Raw genomic sequence first — 21,799 nt, 5'->3', positions numbered from 1 at the left:
TAAAAACTACAAACATGGCCACACAGTCACAGCGAGTGACATGTTCTCTTGTTCAGATAAACAAAATATTTACTTCAATTTACTTCACTGTCCTGCTGCCTTAAATACTCACTAGAGCACAAAACCTGTGCCCATATCGTCCTCAAAATGCACTATTTACTTTAATATTATTGAAAACGACAGCTGTTTTAGGACAATATTTAAAACTGGAATATATTTATAACCCATTTTTATCCTCAAAAGGACCAGACGTGGCCCAGGCTTGCTGACATACACAGGCTGAGGATATTGGAGAATACTGAGATATAGACAAATACATGTTTGGTTTTAGTCAGGCAGGCCTTGCATAATAATAGCACTTGAATTGTCAATTCTTGGTCCAGTTAATGGACGAACAATACAGCCTCTGCAAAATGGTTCTGCATTTGCGTATCGCCTTTTCTAGTCTTCCAACCACTCAAAGCGCTTTTACACCTCATGTCACATTCACTCATCCACAGACACATTCACACACTGGTGGCTGAGGCTAACACACAAGGTGCCGCCTGCTACTCAGTGAGCATTCACACGCTCTCACCAATGGAACAGCCATCAGGAGCAATTTGGGGGTCAGTATTATGCCCAAGGATGCTTCAACATGCGGACTGGGGGAGCTTGGGATTGAAGCACTGATCTTCTGATTAGTGGACGACCACAGCCGCCCCCAAAAATGTTCCATTCCACTCCAACCGGCTAATTGTTCCTAATTTAGAGGTTCTGTATACAACACTCAGAGCATTAATGTTGCAGCAAACAGCTATTTGCTGTGTAAGGATATACTGCCAAAATGGTAAATGGTAAAAAGAGAATGGAGTCACACTTCCTCTGTGTTTTAATTCGAGCTTCTCTGTTATTTGTTGTGGTGGATGATCCGAACGCATGTGCATGTTAGTGCATGAAGCCCTGTGTTTGTATCCCACTGGCACTCATACAGCAGTTACAAAAGTTACCACAAATAGTGGTGACAGGGTTGTCAGTCAGAGAAACATAGCACCGTTAGCTCTGTCAGCACTGTTGCTGTTAGCACTGTAAGCTGCTAGTTGCCAACTCAGCCACCTCCATGTTGAGAGCCACGTGCAGACAATCCCCACCCAGGCTCTGAATTGCAGATAAGGTCTGAAGGTTGTATACAGCTTCTTTAAAGCATATTATTTCGAATAGTAGCCCACCCTGTTTTGTCATAAGAAGTACATTAGATAGGTTGAGATATGTTTGCGTCTCTTATCAGCTGCTGATCATCTGGGCGTAATACAACTGTGGTAAGAAAACAGCCCTTTCTGGCAGTGCTGCATAAACAAGGCAGCAGAGACGGCAAACCCCTTATCTTAAAACAAAGGTTGGGGTCATGATAGGCCCACACAATAATGTTCCAGTGGATCAAACAGGCGCTTATTTGCACTCACAGTTCCTGCACTGCACTAATGGATGGCGGGCGAGATGGAGAGCTTTATCTCCGTTTGCTTTTGTCCCCCATAATTTATTCAGCAGGGTCTGTCCTCTTGTGTTGTGTGTACGTGCCTCTGTGTGTGCAGGCTACACGTGTGTGTTTGTGAGGAGTTATGGCTTCGACTGTCCCCTTGTCCCTGGGGAATGAGCTCTTCCGACTTACAGTAGCATACTGTACAGCTCCTCTTGTTAGATAGAGGCTCTGAAAGGCACTAAAATATCAGCATCAGCAGAGAGTGCTGAGGAAGTGGTTGAAAGGAAAACTAACAAGATGACTCAATGATTATTTAGAAACAGTAAAGAGAATTTTGAATTAGATGTACTCTATCCTGGGGGTTTTAAAAAAAAAAAAACATGCATTTTTGGTAGTTGAGTCGATACATCATAATCTTCCCAAAACAGTGCATTATTCATGCGCTGTATTCCATGGAGCCCATGAAACGGAGTAGCCAGAAACGGTGTAACTGTAAATGTGTTATATGTTTTTAAAGTATTCTTACAGCTGTGTGCATCTTGTATTTTCAGGGACAGCTTTACGGTGGATTGGAAGTTACCATGAGGATGACCAGAACCCCTTGGAACTGTGATTGATTGGCAGGTAAGAACTGAATTAGAAAGGACCAGAAGCTTAACCTGGATCACCTGTTACGAGTCCATCTAATGCTTTAAGAGACAAAAAAAGACGTTGAGTGATTGTCATGTCAGAAAGAAAGGGCAGAAAGTATACTGTATTTCATACCGTTGATCAAATAATACTCAGCCATTTTAAAAAGAGCTGCAGAGAGAGACTTTTTTTTCACTCACCCTGAGAATAGACCTTTTTGGCCAAAATAAATCATTCTTATTACCTCGGCAAACTACACTTCTTAAAGTGTGGGGAACACAGCACAGACCAAAGTTGTCTAATTCTGGTGGATTGGAAACCATAAATCACCAGCCTGTTTCTCCGTCTCCTGCTCCGTGGATGCTGGGATTAGCTTCCAGCCCCCCGTGATCATGGAAAGGATTTAGTGGGGAAAGTAAATGAATGGCTGAATGAATCTACTATATGCTTTTTTCCACAAGTCTATTTTGGCTATTTCATCCCTGAGCCTCTGGATACTGATAAGTTAAGTTATGTGCCTTTTAAATGGTCATATGTTTGCTCAATGACATTCAGAGATCGGACAAAATAGCAGTGTCATCTTACAGTGTGAGCCCTTGATATTAACTATTTATCACAGAAGTTCAAGGGTGTTGTTAATGATCGGGCACATTCTTACTCCCGACAAATAGTGACCCTTGTTCAGGGGGTTGGAATTTGACCAGCATCAGTTTTGGACACTCATGAATGGCGTGTCAATCTGTGCTCATTCCATGTATTATGTCTTTTCAAGTCTAAAGTCTGAAGGCACCTGTGAGACTGCGCCTACTTAGGGCAACAAAAAAGTTTAACATGGGTACATTAGCAGAAACCAAGAAAGGACGGCAGAGGAGATACCCGCACACCAATGCAACTGGGCTGGACAGCCACAAATATGTCCAAAGGAAGCACCGGATATAGTCAAGAACTGACACTTTTGCTGCTGTTTTTATTCACCTTTTAATATATTTTTTTTTGCACTTCAAGCACCTTTCTTTTTGTGCACGGATGTCCTAAATAACTTGACAATTTTTTGCATTGATCTCAGCCTGTGGACCTTTTTGTGGCCATCCAGCCCAGTTGCATCGGTGTGCAGGTATCTCCTCTGCCGTCTTTTCAAATTAAACTTCCATTGTGACAGGAAATGTGCAGTTCCCACTAAAATAAACTTTGAATGTGGGTAAAAAAAGATAATTTAGTTTTACTACCTTAGGTTCAGGCAACATAAGTCCATGGTCTGGTTGAGGAAAAAATATGTTTTGCCTTTTAAGAAGACTTGTTATTAACGTACTGTAACGGCACGTGACACATGTCTATACTATCACTATTCGTTGTCTTTTAAATAACTCTACTGACGCTGGTTTCACATGTAGAGGAAAGTTCAGTTTATTTAACTCTCCCACCCTGTGTGGATTTTCTTGCTCTTAGTACTACACCACTTGCTCAGAGCATCAAAAAATGCTGCAGCCTTCTGCGTCTCACACCGCTGCTAAAGGGAGCCTTGTGCATTGGTATCTGACATCAAGGGTCTCTGACCAAGGGTCAGTATTTGACGAGTTGGGACTGCGACCGGGGATGTAAAGGAGGAACGCCTCTTGTTCTCTCAGGAACACCCTGCAAGTCTATATCACTGAACATTTCTGTTCAATCCATACACACTGACTAATTTGTAAATCTGCTTACTGTCAGGTCGTCTTAGGTAATAGTCATTATGGACAATGCGGACATTATGAGGGAACAGTATTTGGGCCATAGAGTGCACTGGGTCCTTTAAAATAGCCTCACTTTCTTTGGCTGTTTTACGATCATGCAGAGCAGTTATTGAACATAATGACTCCCACAAGATGGCTAACCATACCATTACACATCCACAATCATGACTAACAGGTGGAAATGATATTGTGTGTATATTGTGGGCACCCTTGGAATGTAAACCCATTCAGCTGAAGGAACAACAACTATCGGGCTATTATAGAATTTTTTTATTGCTCTTTATGTGTCTTTGTTCACTAGCCTTGGATACAAGCTTGTTCAGAGAGACAAGGCTGCTGGACAGGAACAGTTTTCAACCAGGGCTAGAATACTGACAAGTACTCTGTGTATAGGGACATTATGTGTTAAGTCCCTGTCACAGTTGTGTTGATTATGAAGTGGGGCAATAGCTGTGCATTTTTTTTTTAAGACAATACATTTATGTTTCATGACTATATGTAGCAGATGCATGCTGGTGCAGAGTCATGCCATAAACCACCAGCTGTAGTTTTGGTGATGCTGAGTGCAGTGGTCTGCACAGAAATATGATTTCAAACTACCATATCACCAGAAAAAAATGTTGCCCAAGTATTTTATTGAACCAAAGATGAAATTACATATACATATAAGTTTAAAGATGCAGGAACATGAACAGGAACATGTAAACAGGAAAAAACATAGGTGTATTAAATGTTCATAAAGTAAATAAAGGGGGTGGGGGGGGGGGGGGGGGGGGGGGGTCTAGATACAGGACTTTCTTCCCTTCCCTTGTTGCACTCAGAAAAAATGTTGACATTGAACATCTCTGCACACCACGGATATGTTACATTTGCACTTTATTATGTAGCAAGTAGGTTAAAAATGTGTTTCCACAAGGCTGTGGGCAACATGTGGTTTGGTTTGGGCACAAAAAACACCTGGTTAAGGCTAGGAAAATATCATGTTTTGGCTTAAAATACCCCGTTTGAGGGGCAGAATCCTGGCAGGAAAAGCAGCAATCTTGGTTAAAACACAACAGTTTTCCGTGGCACTATCTCTGCCAATGGAAAAAAGGAATCCTTTTCATAAATTGTCGGACAGATATGATAATCTAAGCCTGTCAAAAGCAAAAACAAGTGGACATAAACTCATGATGCACAAATGCCCCCAGTGGTTATAATGCTGCCCGTTTTGCCACTGTTGGCTGTTTGCTCATACTGGATCACTTTCACACACAAAAAAAATGTTGTCTTCATCAGTCACTTAGTTAAACACAAAAATGTGAAAATAGGCTCCAAGTTGGAAACGACCACAGTAACCCTTTAATGCATACAGAATGCACTGCAGTGAGAGTGTGGCTGAATGTTCCAGACCACAGCTAAACGTGGGCTGTTTTTCAGTTTGCACTTACCTGTAACCTGACCCTCACCTTGTATGTTGTACAAAGAAAAAAACAGGTTTGAAGCCTTAAAAGCTCATGGAAACACAGCGATGACTCACTCAAACACAACCGCTTTTGTTGTTTGTTGGCGTCGAACACTGCCCTGCAGTAGTCTGCAGCCTGACAGATGTCTCGCCTAGGTGACACGCCATCTCTCATCCCCTCCACCTCAGCTCATATATTATGTCATTTCAAAAACGTTGATATGATTTGTATCAAATGTGCAAATGTGATGTATTTATGGCTTGCAGAAACATACAGTGCCAACGTTTTCTTCTGGTGACTGCGTTCTTTCAAAACAAGAAATTGATTGCTCCTATTTCTGCCCGTGAAATTTGAAATGCCAAATAAATATTAGCTTGGTCACTGACGTATTTCAGTGTTCAGAAATCACATTGATTGATAGACAATGACAGGGAGAGATTCATAGTCTTTACCCAATCACAGCACGGCGCTGAATGAGAAATGACACGTGGCTGCTTCGACGCGTGAGTAAGTCTGTGGAGAAAATGGAAAGAAAAGTACGACATAAAGTTACTGAAGTTGAAAAATAAGAACTTTATGACTCTCAGCAGTGTTTCTACGCAGGTACCTCTGCTCACACTGTAGAAAGTCTATTTTCACCAGACATTTCACCTTTGTGTCAAGCCTTTTTTTTCTCTTTTTCTCAAAGAGGTGCTTTTGGACTGCACACAGAAATACGCCTCTGGTGTGAACAGCCCTGCTGCAACTCATGCATGTAACTTCCACAACACTGTCTGCTCCACTTTTGGTGTGAACTACTGTCGCAGTGTCAGGGAGCTTTTACTCGCAACCACTGTTCCTCTAGGCTGATGATGCTGTTTGTCTGTGTCGGCCATATGTTGTCTTAATTTTTTGCGTCTATTTTCCCCAGCCACGGTAAATATTCTGGAGTTTTTTCACACGTCTGATGCAGAAGCAAATCAGGCAGTGACAATCTGGACTCTTTGATAGCCTGTTAGTTTAGTCGTGTTCCTTTGGAAACTCACATATGAAAGTGATGATTGTCAGGCCTCTTTAAAAACTAAACGGCATTCATCTTATTTGATATGACTCGCATGAATAGTTGCTTTTGTGATTCACTTACTTCAAAGCTCCTTTCATGTGGTGTTTCTCTTATTTTATCCACCCTTTATATCCGTCCCAGTGGGGCAGGAGATTGCATTTCTTCATGGAAATGATATTGAATTGGTGCAATGGAATCAATTCAAGTGTTGTCTTTTTTTTTTTTTATTTCCTCTTAAATGTTCCTCCTTTGGCAACAAGTTTCAGGAAAAAACACCAGGCCACACATGTCCCCAGTTGTGTATTCATACATGATGATGTGTTACGGACTGAAAAACATTATAATTAGTCCTACTTTATCTATCGCAAATCTTACTTTACAATATGGCTCCCCACTGAGTCTCTCTGTGTTTTCTGGGTCTTAGCGTCGCTGTTTCTCTTTTTTAATCTTGGCATCATTCAATTAGAAAACAATCTCTTTGTAATGTAATATCCTGTGTGTCTTTGCAGCTGCATAAAGTTAAAATGTTATCAAGTAAAATAAGCATCACTCTCCCCTCTCTTTTACATGCATTCTGCGTATTAGCCTTTGAAATTTGGTTGCGAGCATCTCTCGTGTGCCTGTGTGTGAATATGAAGCATATTGTTGTAAAGCGAGAGGGTTAAAAAATAGGTCCTGGTACAGTGTGGACACTTGTCTATTTAATTGTCTTTTCATTAATATGCTGTAGTACTATCAAAACTTTTTGTGGCGAATATATAAAAATATTAAGTGAAGTTATTTAATGCCAGTATAGGTGGCAGGCAGAGGTTATTAAACATTCAATAGACTTGTTTTTCCTCTCTTATCCTATTATTCAGTCCAAGTTCTATTTTAAAATGTTGGTTATAAACACTACAATGGCAGTGTCATCCTGCAGAACAAAAATTAGACCCAACATTCAGAGCCCAGAAGATACAAGGTGTCAAAAAGCATTTTATATTAGGTCTAATCTTTCTTGGGTGTATCTAATCAATAAGGGAAAAAAGGGCTCCAGATATTTCACAGTCTCACTATCTTCCAAAATGACAAAATATTACTGTACTGAGTAAAATGTCCTAAACCCTGATTATGCACACAGTCTATTCATTGGCATTTTAGTGACACACACACACAACACAAAGCTGACAATCACAATTCTATGTACTGCTTATCTTCCTTAAATCATTTAATAATAATTAAATAATAATTCCCCCCCTCAAGCATCCATCCATATTCAGGTAAATGAAGGTATGGGATCTATTTGCTGCAGGGAATTTTTGTTGTAATGACATGTTTCCAAACCACCAGAGGTCCCCCCACTCTCATTGTTCCCATTATAACAATTGTTATTGTTGTCACACTCATTGCTTTTTCATACTGTCAATTAGCTAACCTTCTCCTGGCTGCTGACCTTCAGTCCAACTGATGTTACTGGCTGACACATCAATCAAGGAGACATTACAGGCACTTGTCCTTGAACATGTCACCAGAGAGCAGATGTTAAAAACAGTCATATGTTCAGAGAAGGAGAAGAGATGTGTCATGTTTGTCCAGTGTATGAGACTTAAACTTGAAGCCCGGTGAATTAATTCACACATTCAACAACAGACTCTTAATTTTATTATATTTTCCTGAGCCTCTGGTTTGGCCTCAGGTTTGTAGATATCATCCGTGTGCTGAGAGGGAGATACCAGCTTATCTCACATGTCCTCTCAAGCCTCAAACTCAATCACGGGGACACAGAGCTGCCTGGATGTCCGGGGTTCGCAGCCTCAGAATGACCTCTAAGCGACTCGGTCACACTCCAAGTGATGCATGCTAACCCTGACCTCAACGGGACACCGGAGCGACAGCAGTAGACTCACTTCATTCTACCCCACATCCTTGAAGAGTAGTTAGCGGCCATTTTCTGCCTACAGCCTCTCTGAAATGTTCACAGGATGAATGATTTTATCAATACCTCTCGTCACCCGCGAGCCCCCACCGCTGACACGCTGCTCACTGTGAAACAAGAAGAGTGTCACGTACGCAGCTTGTAAAGATTTTCACATGCTGAAAGGATACACCACACATGTTCTCACATAGATGCACACATTCTGTTGAAAATCAGTGCAGCTGGTACAAATCTTTTTTTCTTCAGGAAGAAGGGGAATGAAAACATTGAGCAAGGCGGACTAAAGAAGCTTGAAATCTATCATCAGAATTCATAATAATAATCATGGTTGCTTCTAATGCCCACAGTTCAACATTGGCTATACTACTGTATATAGATACTGACTACTGACTGTATGTGGATACTCAACCTATACTATATGTATGTGAACATTTGCATTTGCATGTAACTCATGCATGTCCATACATGTGTTTGTGCACCAGCTCATGCAGACCCACATGTGTATTTGCATGTGTTTTCAAGGCCAGTGGACCTAAACGATCTCCTGGTCGGGGCACTTCTGTCCAAAGAGGCCAATTGAAATTACTGCGGCTCATTTATCAGGAAAATGTGTCGCTCGAGGGGGTTGGTAGGGGGTTCATCCTCTGACACAGGAGGTGGCCAATTGCTCCGTTTCCGTGTAGATCTGGCCTGCACCTGAATAGCAAGTGTGATGCCCTGCAGTAATGATACACAGAGCTCATCACACTCTGGTGACAGAGATACTGGAACATTGACTCATACGTAAAGCATCATCACCAACAAAAGCATCATTCAAAAATAGAGAAGGATGCGTCATAGTCAACAGCGAGATACTGTATGTTTGGAAGCACTGGAGAAACTGACTTTACTGATGTAATGACAAATAGTTGTTACTCACAGCCTTAACTTATAGAGCAAGTAACTAAGAACTTCCTGTTTTAAAGTTTGAAGCCAACTGTGGTCCAGTGTGCAAGTGTATAATGGAAACTCGTAACCACCAGTGCACATATACTTTTCCATAGGAGACATAACCCTTTTTCCATTGTCATTCTTGGCTGCGCAGAGTAAATCCATGCTGCGCCAATTTGCATCTCTATTGTCAGTTTAGAGGCGCCTAACATGCCAAGCTGCATCAAAGATGGACGTTATCAGGAGTAGGTCAAAAAGCCGGGCCACCTGCCCTCAAGAAGGTAGTATTGATGTCGCCTGACGACCCCACTACTCCCCCCAAAAACAAGCGTGTTTGCAAGACACTTCTCACCTCTGTCTGCAGGAGACCAGAGAGAAAGGTGTTTTTGAAAGTCTCTGTGTGTTCAGCTCTCAGTACTTGTGCAGCTTCTCACTGAATCTTTGTGGTTTGGAGTTTGGTTTCTCTCCTGCGTCCTGTTTTTACTTTTGATATCTGCTTTATTTCACTGTTTCGTGTTCACTATGAGCCGTATTAGAAGTTGTGTGAAGCTGCTGCTTGAAAACTCAACATTTTCTTATTTTGATGCGTCAAAATAAAGGTTTATACATAACAAAATAATGGGGGAATTTTATTGTGAAAAATCTATAGGAAATTAAATGTGTAATGACTGAATCAGTGGAACTTTGTTAGCAGCTTTTCTTCAATACAGGCAAATGTAGTAATAGAGCAGGGAGGAAGAGTAAAAGCAGAAACAGCCACAGTGAGATGTTAGATGAAGAGCTGCAGACAACAGGCTCTTACTGCACCTCAGCAAACAGCTCACCTCCAACAGGTGAAATTCTTTTACTTGCCCTGCTCTGGAAAAACACAAGCAGCAAAAATAATGAGGGACTTTAGCCGTGGATTAGCACTCTGCTTTTAAACGTCATCAAGACAAGCCAGTTAAAGATGCACCTTCAAGAAGGTAGCCCTGTTGTAATGGAAATGCAAATCCCTGCCGTGCTGGGCCGGCAGCCCAAACCAAGCCAAGCCAAGCCAAGCCAAGCCAAGTCAAGGCAATGCATGACTGCTGAAAAGGGGTAATATTGTGTCTATTAGCTACACTGTGCAAATGGACATTATTTACGTATTCATAGATTCTGGATTTTTCATTTTAGAGAGAAGGAGTAGATTTTAAGAATTTCTAAAAAGGTAATTTGCGGGGGGGGGGGGGGGGTTTAAACACATTAGACACAAATTATTATTCCGAGCAGAGTGTTTTTATATGTCTTAAAACATGTCTCGAGGGGATCTTTAATTAATTTAATGGTTCCCATTTCGTAGATTTGGTTCAACAAAAAAATACATTTGAGTTTCCCAGCTGTCTGCAGCTTTCAACTGTAGCTTCCTGTCTCTATTGTAAAAGCGTGCAAAAGAGGTTTTCCTATTGTTGTGATGAAAATGACAAACGCAGAAACACAAATAAAGGTCCATCCAGGTTATATTAATATTCACAAGGGAAAGCAAACAAAGTCTGCCCTGCCTATTGTATGTGACCCTTGTCACTGCTAATAATGGGTCTCAGTATTACCGACAGTTGCACAGAGTATCGGGAAATGTTTTCAGGTTGAGACTCACGCAATGTTTTTTTGTTACTGAGTAATGGCGAAATGAGTCCCTGTTCCCCTTCATCTCCCAATGATTTATGGATTTGTGTTTTCAACCCTTGAGAACCAAATAAGTTCATTTAAGGTTTTTAAATTAACACAGTCCAATAAACAGTTGGATAAACACAGCAGTGTGCAGAAAATGAGCTCATTGTCTGAGTACAGTGATAATTAAAAGTCAGTCTGCTTGGAGGCGTCTGGTGGCCGAGTGGTTAAAACACATGCCACATAACTGCAATACTCCTTCTTCAGTTCTGACCGGAGACCTTTATTGCATGTTTTATCCCTGTTTTTATACTTTTACTGTAATAAAGACAGAAAAATAGAGGCAAGATGGACAAAAAGAATCTTAATCATGTCCTGCTGTCACATCCTGATCTTTTTGTGGAGGCTGTTACTGAATGCAAGTTCATATAAAATCATTTACAGGCAGACTAGCTGACGCAGAATGCTTCCTTTCCTTGTAGCTGACGTTACAGCGGCTCATTAGATGAGCTTGCGTCTTCCTCTACTAATGGCTTTTTTCTTCCCCCCCTTCATTGTATATGTTCCTAATTAGAACTGTATGCTGATGTTAATGAGCTGGCAAAAACCTTTTCTGCTTCCTGCATGGACACACAAAACTCAAAGTGAAAACTGAAAGGAAGCAAATACCAGGAGGTGCACATAAATATATAAAGCGTATGGACTAGATTTATGTTATTGGAGGACCAAGCAGTTCATTGAGAAATGGGAGGAAATGCACACACATATGCAAATGGTTGATTAGTGCTGGTGTAATTGAAATCACCCAACAAGGGTAGACGTCTAAATGGGGGGCTGCTTCATTTGTACAGTAACTTCCTAATAAATTTCCATGCTCGGATTGGCTGGTTAAATCGGTGTTTGTTAGATGAATCAAATTCATTTCACCATCTTGTTATGGATGAGACAGACAAGCTGTGAGTGGAAGCATGTCAGGCTGTGGGCAGGGGAGCAGCTGTCAGTTTGTCTCACTTGGCTAGTTAGCACCAATTCAAAGTACTCGGCTTGTCTGTTTCACTTGGCTGGTTAAAACAAAAGACAGTGGAAAAAGAGCTACAGTACGACCATCTTTAGTTTTTGTTTCTCTTGACAATCCTGAACACTTTATTTCATGGTGGCTCAAAATCAGCGCATTGATCTGTATTTAAGGCTGTGAAGAAGAAGAAGAAGAAGAAGAAGAAGAAGGGTACAGCTGTGCACAATTCATACACAACTGCACATTATGGGATTTTAGTGTCCCCTTAAATACTACATTATGGAATATTGAACTTTCAAGGATGAATGGAATGTGATGGAATTATGTGATGGACTACAATAATAACAATTTGAGTTTTACAGTAACACAAATACTGACACTTGTAGCTACTAGGCTAAAATTAGGTTGTGGTAGCAAAAACTGATGTTGCAGTAAGGTGTTTTCAGACCATACCTGTAAGATCTTTTTATTCTGTTTGCATTGGACCGCCAATAGAAATGCTAATGTCATGCTGCTGTTCAGGGGTGATTCTAGGATCAGAGGTTTAGGGGTGCTGAGCACCCAGAGAGCTGCCCAGCCAAGCCAGATAAATTTCACTGTTTTGTACATTTTCACTCAATTTCATTCCCACATTTGTGAAAGAAAAGCACAACACTTTTTGGGAAAGTCTGTGACTAAACCATCAAATCTGATAAAGGTTATTTAAATGCTGAGCCACAGCAAAAGAGGAATGGGTTGGAATCATAAAAGAAACATATCGTAACCCTAATTTCTGGGGGAAGACAACTCATTTTGATACAGCAGCTCCTCAACATACACATAAACAGTATGTATGTTTCTGGAGTAAACCAGCCCCCTATAGTGAGTACCAAAAATACCAAAAATGGACCTTGGACTTATTTTTTGGACTTTTATTTGAAATGCAATGCACAACATGTAACATTAACACATTAACAGTAATTGACTTTTTCAATGTTTGTCTCTGCCTTTTTCCTTCTTGTCTGTATTATATAATAAAAATACTTAAATAAAAATATACTTCAAAAAAGAAAAGTGCTTGAAATCTACAAAATAATAATAATAAATACACACAATAGGAGTTATAATGTTAATGGGCATCCAGTCAGTTAGCTAGTCAGTAGCACCTTGGCTTTAACATTAACCATAGACTGTATGATATTAACACATGCACATGACACAACAGCTAGCTTCTCTCATTCCAAACAGAGGACAGTGGTACTGACCACTTGTAACGTTTCCTAGCTAGAAAAAACGTCAGCTAACTCCTACCTAACAACATAAACAGTGACCTACGATTAAATGCAGCAAAAATGAGGACTGGTAATGATAATAATGTGTTGGTACTGAGTGGTAGAAGTTAAGAAATGTGCCACATATCCTGGTTTAAGCCAGGTATTTACACCACTACTGCACTCTGGAAGGCAGCGCATTGCTCTGTGCAGATAGAGCGCTCAGAGCCCGAGTCGGGGAAAGGTGGGAGGGATGGGGTGGATCAAACCATTTTTGAGGCAAGGGGGGGTGCTGCTGTATTTTTGTTGTTAAAATATTATGTTGCAACCAGGTACTGTATGGTTTTGACACTTTTCTAGCTTGTTAAAAAGGGACATACAGTAAAAAAAAAATTCTCTCAAATTTTAGGGGTGCTGGGATTCAATTTAGGGGTGCTTCAGCACCCCCAAAAATGGTCTAGAAACGCCTATGCTGCTGCTGCTGTTGCTGTTTTTCATTTGCACTGGGAAGCTGGAATTTTCTGAGTTTCCAGATGGATAATTCGACTGGAGTGCCCCCTAATGTAGGATTTTTTGATTTGGAAAGTCGGAGGAACCTCGCCAACCCTGACCTCAATATCCAATATGGCTGCTCCAGGCATCAACAGTTGTGAAAGCTGTAGTAATATACTGTAAGTGCTATATCGTAGGCAACTGGACTTGCTTGCGTTTCTTTAAGACGTTTCACCTCTCATCCAAGAAGCTTCTTCATTTCTAAATGACTGGTACGAAGTTGCAGGCTATAAACCCTGTGTGGGTGGGAACCCTTGCAGAGTCATAGGGGTCACATGAGCTCTTAGTTTCAGAGTCCTTAGGGTCAAGGTTGTTGACCCACCTGGTCACCAGTCATTTAGAACTAAAGAAGCCTCTTGGATGAGAGTCGAAGCTTCTTCAAGAAACGCAAGCAAGTCCAGTTGCCTACGATATTAGAACTTAGGATTACCATGACCTGGATGACTGAGAATCTTCACCGACATAGTAATATAGTGTTTATTAGCACCTCTGTCTTGTTTCTGTATCATTAAAACAGTTGTAAACACAGCACTGTCCAACCTCTTTCTATGGACATGTTGCTACAGTGTTAGTAAATGTAATATACAGCGTATTGTATTGTTATCGACTGGCATTGCTAATAATGGCTAACTAGGTTTAAACTGGCATTGCTAACAGCAGCTGGTTTTCTGACCTTGTCCCAGTACAACAAGTACTGGGACAAGGTCAAAACAGATATGATATCTTTTCCAGCTCAGACCTCCAACTTTTGAAGTAAATGGAATGCAGCATGTCAGTTGGCCAGTGGTTGGTATAGCGACCTCTCTTTCACTTTGACGAGTTAAAATTGTGTTGTATTTCCTTCTTCACACATATGCTCGATAAAGTATGGATTTCAATGTCGGTCGATTTATCCGCATTTTCTTCCATTTTTTTTCCAAAATGAGCTGTTGTTTGTGTTTTATGTTGTCCTTTGCTCACAGGGCTAACAAAAATGGTGGTTGCTAGTGCTGCATTGGCCGCAGTCACCCAGTCAATGTATACTTAGGTCACTCATGGTTCCTCTTGTGCTGGGAAAGTACCTACCTACTACTGCATACTGTTAAAACTGTTCAGCTCATAATAAGTATTTTCATTGATTCAACTGTAAAACTCCACTGCAAGTCAGACACTATAATAGTCAGATACTAACTACATATTGCAAAATTGGAGGGAACAGAGCATGTCTTCAAACTGACAGATGATAATCAAAGTTACACACTGCTTGCACATGCAGGAAACAATAATTATAAATGTCCCTAGTGGGTTAAGATATGTGTGTTGCTGTTCAAGTTTGACACCAGTTGGGACCTGAGAATAATATTTACAGAATATCAGAAATAGAACATTATGAGAATATGTCATTTTTTGCAGCTATGTTAAATATAAGCTATCCTATAGTGCAGTGGTTCCCAGCTGGTGGGTTGCAGGTCCATTCTGAATGGAACTCAGGTGACTTGCAAATGTGCCAAGTTTGGAAAAAACACACTTTATTTTGAAGTACGGTGAATTTCCGGAACAGAGTTTTTATTTTGAGGTGCTGTTTCCTGCTGTAGAGTGAGTGACTAACAGACAGGCACTTGACAGAGATGGCAAACTAGCTCGACGACATGGCCAAATGCAAATGTGATGCTGAATGTATCTGTGGACCTTGAACCAATGGCTCAGGAGAAATCTTGATTCTGTGGCTGGACCAGTTGGAAACCATTGCTGTAGTGTATACTAGCATAAAACAGAGGGACATGGGAAAGACAAGCACATCTCTAGAGTGACTCGCACGTAGTGTAATGCCAGTATCAAATCAACCACACTCAGAGCTGACCAAAATAACTGCTGCAATCGTCTGGCTAATTACTGCATATTCAGTAATCATCTACATAATATTAAGCTTGCTAAGCAAGTTTGCTGATGTGTTTACGTGTGTAGGTGGTTGGTGCTATGTGAATGAGATCAGGAGGTTATCTGCAGATGAAACATTTAGTTAATTATTAATAGTTTGTGTGTATGTGGAAAGAGCTTAACACATGCGTTTTGCGGGAAGCGCTCATGTTAGTCCCCCATTCCTGTTGCTTTCTGCTGTGTATTAATTACCGAAATCCACCTAAAGGAATCATTAGATATGTTGGGAGAGTGCCACGGGAGGTTATTTGAAATAAACTGCTTTAGTACATAGGGTTGGGTACTGAGATTCGGCACTTTTTGTACTTGGTACAGATTTACGTCAGTACTACCGATTGGCACCGATTCATTTTAAGTGAATCGTGCCAAATTTCAGTACCTGAGGTGGAGGCGGAGCGAGAGCGCATGACTCGTACCTCAGACTCAGCAACAATGGCGACAAAAAAATCTCAATAAAATGCTGAAACTGAGAAGTTTAGACTTTAAAAAGTACCGAAATAAGGTACCATTTGGTACCGGTACCGAATTCCAGATACCGGTACCATATCGGTTCAATTATGAATGTTACCCAACCCTATTAGTACAGCTGGTCAGTGTGTTGCAGGCTTTAAATGAACTTATTATCATGCAGACAAATAAATAAATGGAAGACCAATAAACAAAAGAGATGGAGAATTCTAAATACAGATAAAATAGAGATATAATTCTCTCTCATTAGCCTTTAAGTAATGTTTCCCAACATTTTAGCTCTGAGTGAAGACAATCAGTGACATTTAGGCATAATCGTGATATTTCCAATTAGATGAGAAAGCAGTGGAAATGTGTCATCTAGAAGACAGAACAATAAATTTATAAAAAATATATTTAATTACAAATGTGGGAGCAAAGCAGTTGAGTCATACTGAGTGACATGCTGCTTTTCAGTTTCAAAATATTAACACAACCGTCTGAGCAGACACACAGCAGTCCCTGACACTGGCTCAAGGGGAGGATGATGTGTCCTGTTTTCACCCCGGTGATATCCTAACACACTGTTTACGATTAACTGTGACAAAATACTGTATGCAAAATGAGTGCAGTGCAAAAATAGCACTGTATGATAACAACTGTCATTTAATCTATGCATTGCACTAGTCATGGTATGTTGTGCATGTTTATGCCGTGAGCCTGGAGAGAAGAAAAGAGGGGAAGATTGTGATGCATGTGGTGGGTATCCCTCCCACACTGGAATCCATAAAGGATTCTGGTTTATATTTGGAGCTGTTGCAAGATTGCTGGCATTATCAAGAAGTGACCTGATTTGATTTATATCTCATTAATCTCTCTCTTTCTCCTCTCTCTCTCCATAGCGTACATGCCAGCCTCCCTCTGTCACACACACACACACACACACACACACACTCTCCCTCACTCTACAGTCTCTCATCATTCTTCCCCCTCCATCCCATGCAGTGAGGAAGCCAAATCTTCTGTCTGTCACTCCTCACTAAAAAGTTCATAATCAGCGGGCACTCGAGCATTAAGCGAGTGAAGAAAGCCTCAGGTCGAGCCCCCTCCCACTTTCCTCACCTTTGAATGACGCCATGAAAATGTTTGCAAAGACTCAAACAGGAAATGTTTGTTGAGCACAGAAAGACAGCAGAAGAAAATCACTCAGTGCCTTTTTTTTTTTTTTTTTTGCCAAGCAGTGGCGTCACCAGACCTATTTTAGGGGGCTTTAGCCCCACTAGAATTTCCTGTAGCCCTGCTAAATAATTCATAATGCCTTTTCTGGCTGATTTATAATGCAAAAATACGATTCAGACTCCAAAATTACTGTACTCATGAAAAAGGGCTGGGAGTAGGAAGGGGAAACTGCTGTGCAGCACAGTATTTGCACTGCTGGAACCAGCTACAGAATTCTAGCTGTGCATTCAGCCAGAAAAAAAAAAGAATGGTAGGATGAAACATGGGACTTAGATAAGCATGAACTACATTTGGGATGTAAAGTGGAGAGACATTCATAACTAACTGAATAGGTGACCACCACTTGTGAAATGGTGGAAGGCTGTTAGGGTCAGTGGTTAGGTAATTAACTCAATCAATAGTCCTGCATCACAAAGTTGTTGCACAATGCAAATCTCCCGTTCCACCACATCCCAAAGGTGCTCTATTGGATTGAGATCTGGTGACTGTGGAGGCCACTGGAGTACAGTGAACTCATTGTCAGTTTGAGATGATTTGAGCTTTGTGACATGGTGCGTTATCCTGCTGGAAGTAGCCATCAGAAGATGGGTACACTGTGGTCATAAAGGGATGGACACGGTCAGCAACAATACTCAGGTAGGCTGTGGTGTTTAAACCATGCTCAGTTGGTACTAAGGGGCCCAAAGTGTGCCAAGAAAATATCCCCCACACCATTACACCACCACCACCAGCCTGAACCACTGATACAAGGCAGGATGGATCCATGCTTTCATGTTGTTTACGCCAAATTCTGACCCTACCATCTGAATGTGGCAGCAGAAATCCAGACTCATCAGACCAGGCAACATTTTCCAATCTTCTATTGTCCAGTTTTGGTGAGCCTGTGTGAATTGTAGCCTCAGTTTCCTGTTCTTAGCTGACAGGAGTGGCACCTGGTGTGGTCTTCTGCTGCTGTAGCCCATCTGCTTCAAGGTTCAACGTGTTGTAGGTTCAGAGATGTTCTTCTGCAGACCTTGGTTGTAACGAGTCATTATTTGAGTTACTGCTGCCTTTCTATCATCTTGAACCAGTCTGGCTATTCTCCGCTGACCTCTGGCATCAACAAGGAGAGAACTGACGCTCAATGGATATTTTCTCGGACCATTTTCTGTTATATATACATGTATACATATATATAAAGGTTATCAAAAAGTGATGACCAGAATCACATTTTTTGTATCATTTATATTCTGTTAGATGCAGCTGGTGTAAATACTAGAAATTCTGGTCATTGTTCTCAGTGTGTACACACTCTCAATAAGAAGGAGAGCTGAGCAATATCAGCAGGACAGCCATTGTATTTATGCAGTATGAGTATTGATTAGATGTGTCACGCAAAGAGACGAGTCTGTTGTTTCTATGGCTGCGAAAGCTACTTCCCATTGGTTACCTTTAAGTGGTTTGATGGCAGATCCTCAGAGAGTGTTTGTGGGAAAAGGAGTGAAGAGCTGGTTGCTGCAATTACACTCCAAGTGAATGAGAAATGCATGCATCATTCTATACAGGCACATTTGTTAGTCCTTTCTGATTCATACCAGGCTACATTGTTTCTGCATTATAAAAATGCACCAGGTTGTCAACAGAGTCACAGTTGTCAACAGTGTACTTCCTTATTAAATCCAAAAACACTGATGTTCTCAGGAAGAAGTTTGCAGGGATTTAAGTAGTTGAATTTGGCAACACGGTGACTAATGACAAGTCGGTGAGATTGTTGGGAAAGTCTCGTATCTGAAACTGTCAGCGGTGACTAAATTAAAAGGTAATCCAGGCTAGTGTATAAACAAGTACTAATGTGGCATCCATAATTTAACATGTGTTGTAAGAGTGACCTGATTAACAGAATGTATGTGGATCATGTGAATTGACATGATGCTATCTATTGATGTGATGTGCAAGATGTTACGCTTTTTCTGTGCTGCCTAACAGCTGTATGACATCACTCACAGAGTTTCTTTGTATGCTTGGCTTCAGTGTGAATTGTTTCTGTTTCATATACCAGAAATTAATTCAGAAATGTTGCAGATCTTGCTCTTCAATTGTCTGCAGTCCTGCTAATCTGGGTCATGCTTTAGTTCCCTCCGCCAGACAAAGAGACAGCTGGCAGTTCATAATCTGTTAGGACAAAAGTTTGAAAATGCATTCTTTTCTTAATCTCATTTTCCTTATCTCTTTCCATCTAATTCCTTCACTGCACTACGTAAATCCAATTTTGCTGCTTCCATTGTCAGTGTGGGGATGCATTGTTTTGCTTTGTAAATCAACTTCATCTTTTCTGCTGCCATAATTTGGATTGCTGATTCATTGTTTATCTCTGTTCAAGGTTTGATCGCTTGAAAAGGAGGATGAGTAAATAGTGGAGGAAGATACAGGGATTCCTTATCCAGGATAGTCCAAACTGCGCAGCATATTTTTCATGGTCATATTATTGATGGAATTTTACCTGCAAAAAGACATTGTGTTTGTGTGAACAATAAGAGTGTGTGAGTGTGTGTGTGAGAGATAATTCATTCCTAACAGGGTCAGCAGCAGGGCCGGAACCAGATGTTGTAAACATTTGGGGCCCAGCCCAAACCCAGGGGTGTCCAGGGGCATGCTCTCCAAGGGAGATTTTTCCCATTTACAGTGGCTATATGCACTATTTTCCAAACCATTTGAGATAATGCAGCTGCTATAAATCTGTACATCATTTCCGAAAGACATGATAGTTGCCAAGAAAAAATAATATTGTAGAGCTAACATCCTGTTTTGTATCTATCATTATCTAGCTGTCTTTATCATTCCAATACATTCATTCATCTTCTATAACCACTTATCTTGTAAGGGGTCGTGGGGGGGCTGCAGCCTATCCCAGCTGACAATGGGCGAGAGGCAGGGTACACCCTGGACAGGTCACCAGACTATCGCAGTGCTGATACATAGACAGACAACCATATATTCATATTAAAGATTAAATGTTTTAAATTTTTAAGATTCTACAGATTTATCAATTATGTATGTGCTTATATGACAATGTAAGGGGGGGCTGAACATGATAAGCTCTGCTTCCTACAGCCCCTTCTCGAACTTGTACGTTATCACAGTGTGCCATTTTTTTTTTTTAATCACATTTACTGCCTGTTTTTATGCTTGTGCTTGTTTGAGACAAATAAAAATCAAATCAAAACCATTCACGCTCACGGCCAGTTTAAAGTCACCACTTAACCTGTGGGAGGAAGCCGGAGTACCCACAGAAAACCCACGCTGACACAGGGAGAACATGCAAACTCGGCACAGAAGGGCTTCCCCACCCTGGGTTCGAACCAGGAACCCTCTTACTGTGGTAACAGTACTAACCACTGCACCACCATGCCATTCTGAAACCATAACACCACAAATGTCGAGGATGACTAATTTTCCTTCCTGTCATCTAAAAATAGGCAAAAATTGTCTAATACTACTATTTTTAAGATACATAACACAGGTAGTGTAGGAATTTGGCATAAACAGCATTACTCATCTTGAAACCTACGTTGGAGTAGAGTTTACAGAGGAATATTTAGTTGACCAATCTGCTACATTTGAATCAATGCCAAAATAATCTGGGCTGCTTTAACTGCAAATCAGACATCCCCAACAATGCCAACTAAATGTAGTCTTCAGTACTCTGAAGTGAATATTAGTCCAAAAGAGGATCAACTCGAATAGTATAGCAGTCCTTCCAGGATTTTGCTCTCTCTTTTTGGGGTTGTTGCAGCCTGAAATGCCTGATTTCATGCCAGCTTTTCTAAAAAATTGTGATGCATGTTACTCTGTTTTTAGCCGTTTCTTTGTCATGAAATTGTGGGGTCAAGAGAAAACTGAAATATCACTCACAGTGCTGTCTCGAATTTGGTGCCTATTGTTATGTGGATGTGGTGTTTCCCACAGAATTGGAATTCATTTGTGATGGTAGAAGAGGTATGGGGGCAACTGCTGTCACTGCTGTTCGGCATAGCACTGGCGTAGCAGATCTCCCTGTTAGCGCAAGCTAACACAGCAGCAATGGCTAACATCCTACACCAAGCTGTTAAACGGTTACAACGATCTCTCACCAACAAAAAGAGCTGAGAAAATCAATATGCTGCGCGCAGTTCCACAATCAAATGAGATCTCACCTGTTTTAAGCAGTCAGATTTGTGGTAAAGTTGTAGTGATTGGACAAAATTGCAAGGTCGTGCAGAATTCATGACTGGCTCCATGAAACTGGCCGTAGGTGTGAATGTGAGTGTGAATGGTTGTCTGTCTCTATGTGTTAGCCTTGCGATAGCCTGGCATCCTTTCCAGGGTGTACCACACCTCTTGCTCCACCCTCCCTGTGAAACCTAACAGTATAAGCAGTGACTGTAACATCCAGCGTAGTAAGATAAACAACTTGGCTGTATATTGTTATCTGAATGGCACAAATATCAGAGTATTTTAAAAACATAAAAGATTGAAGAGTTTTGAGATAATACTCGGGGCCGGAGCTCCACAACACCCCCCTTTTTGGCCAAACAAACATTATACTGTACCATAGTCAAGTGTTTAGTGCAAGGTTTT

The 21,799-nt window shown here is 41.0% G+C and overlaps 1 protein-coding gene across 2 annotated transcripts in view; it reads left to right on the top strand.

Moving 5' to 3' along the window:
- lrrc4ca (leucine rich repeat containing 4C, genome duplicate a) overlaps window positions 1-21,799 on the top strand; it is a 241,274-nt gene that overhangs the window by 209,882 nt on the left and 9,593 nt on the right. For both annotated transcript variants that reach the window (XM_033635649.2, XM_033635650.2), the window contains one exon: window positions 2,011-2,083. The gene's annotated coding sequence lies outside the window, so the exon portion shown is untranslated. The remainder of the gene's footprint in view (window positions 1-2,010; window positions 2,084-21,799) is intronic.

This window comes from Epinephelus lanceolatus, chromosome 5 (assembly GCF_041903045.1).
Source record: "Epinephelus lanceolatus isolate andai-2023 chromosome 5, ASM4190304v1, whole genome shotgun sequence".
Taxonomy (NCBI): Eukaryota; Metazoa; Chordata; class Actinopteri; order Perciformes; family Serranidae; genus Epinephelus; species Epinephelus lanceolatus.
Note: the sequence above shows the minus strand (reverse complement) of the source record. Positions and strands in the feature narration are given on the sequence as shown.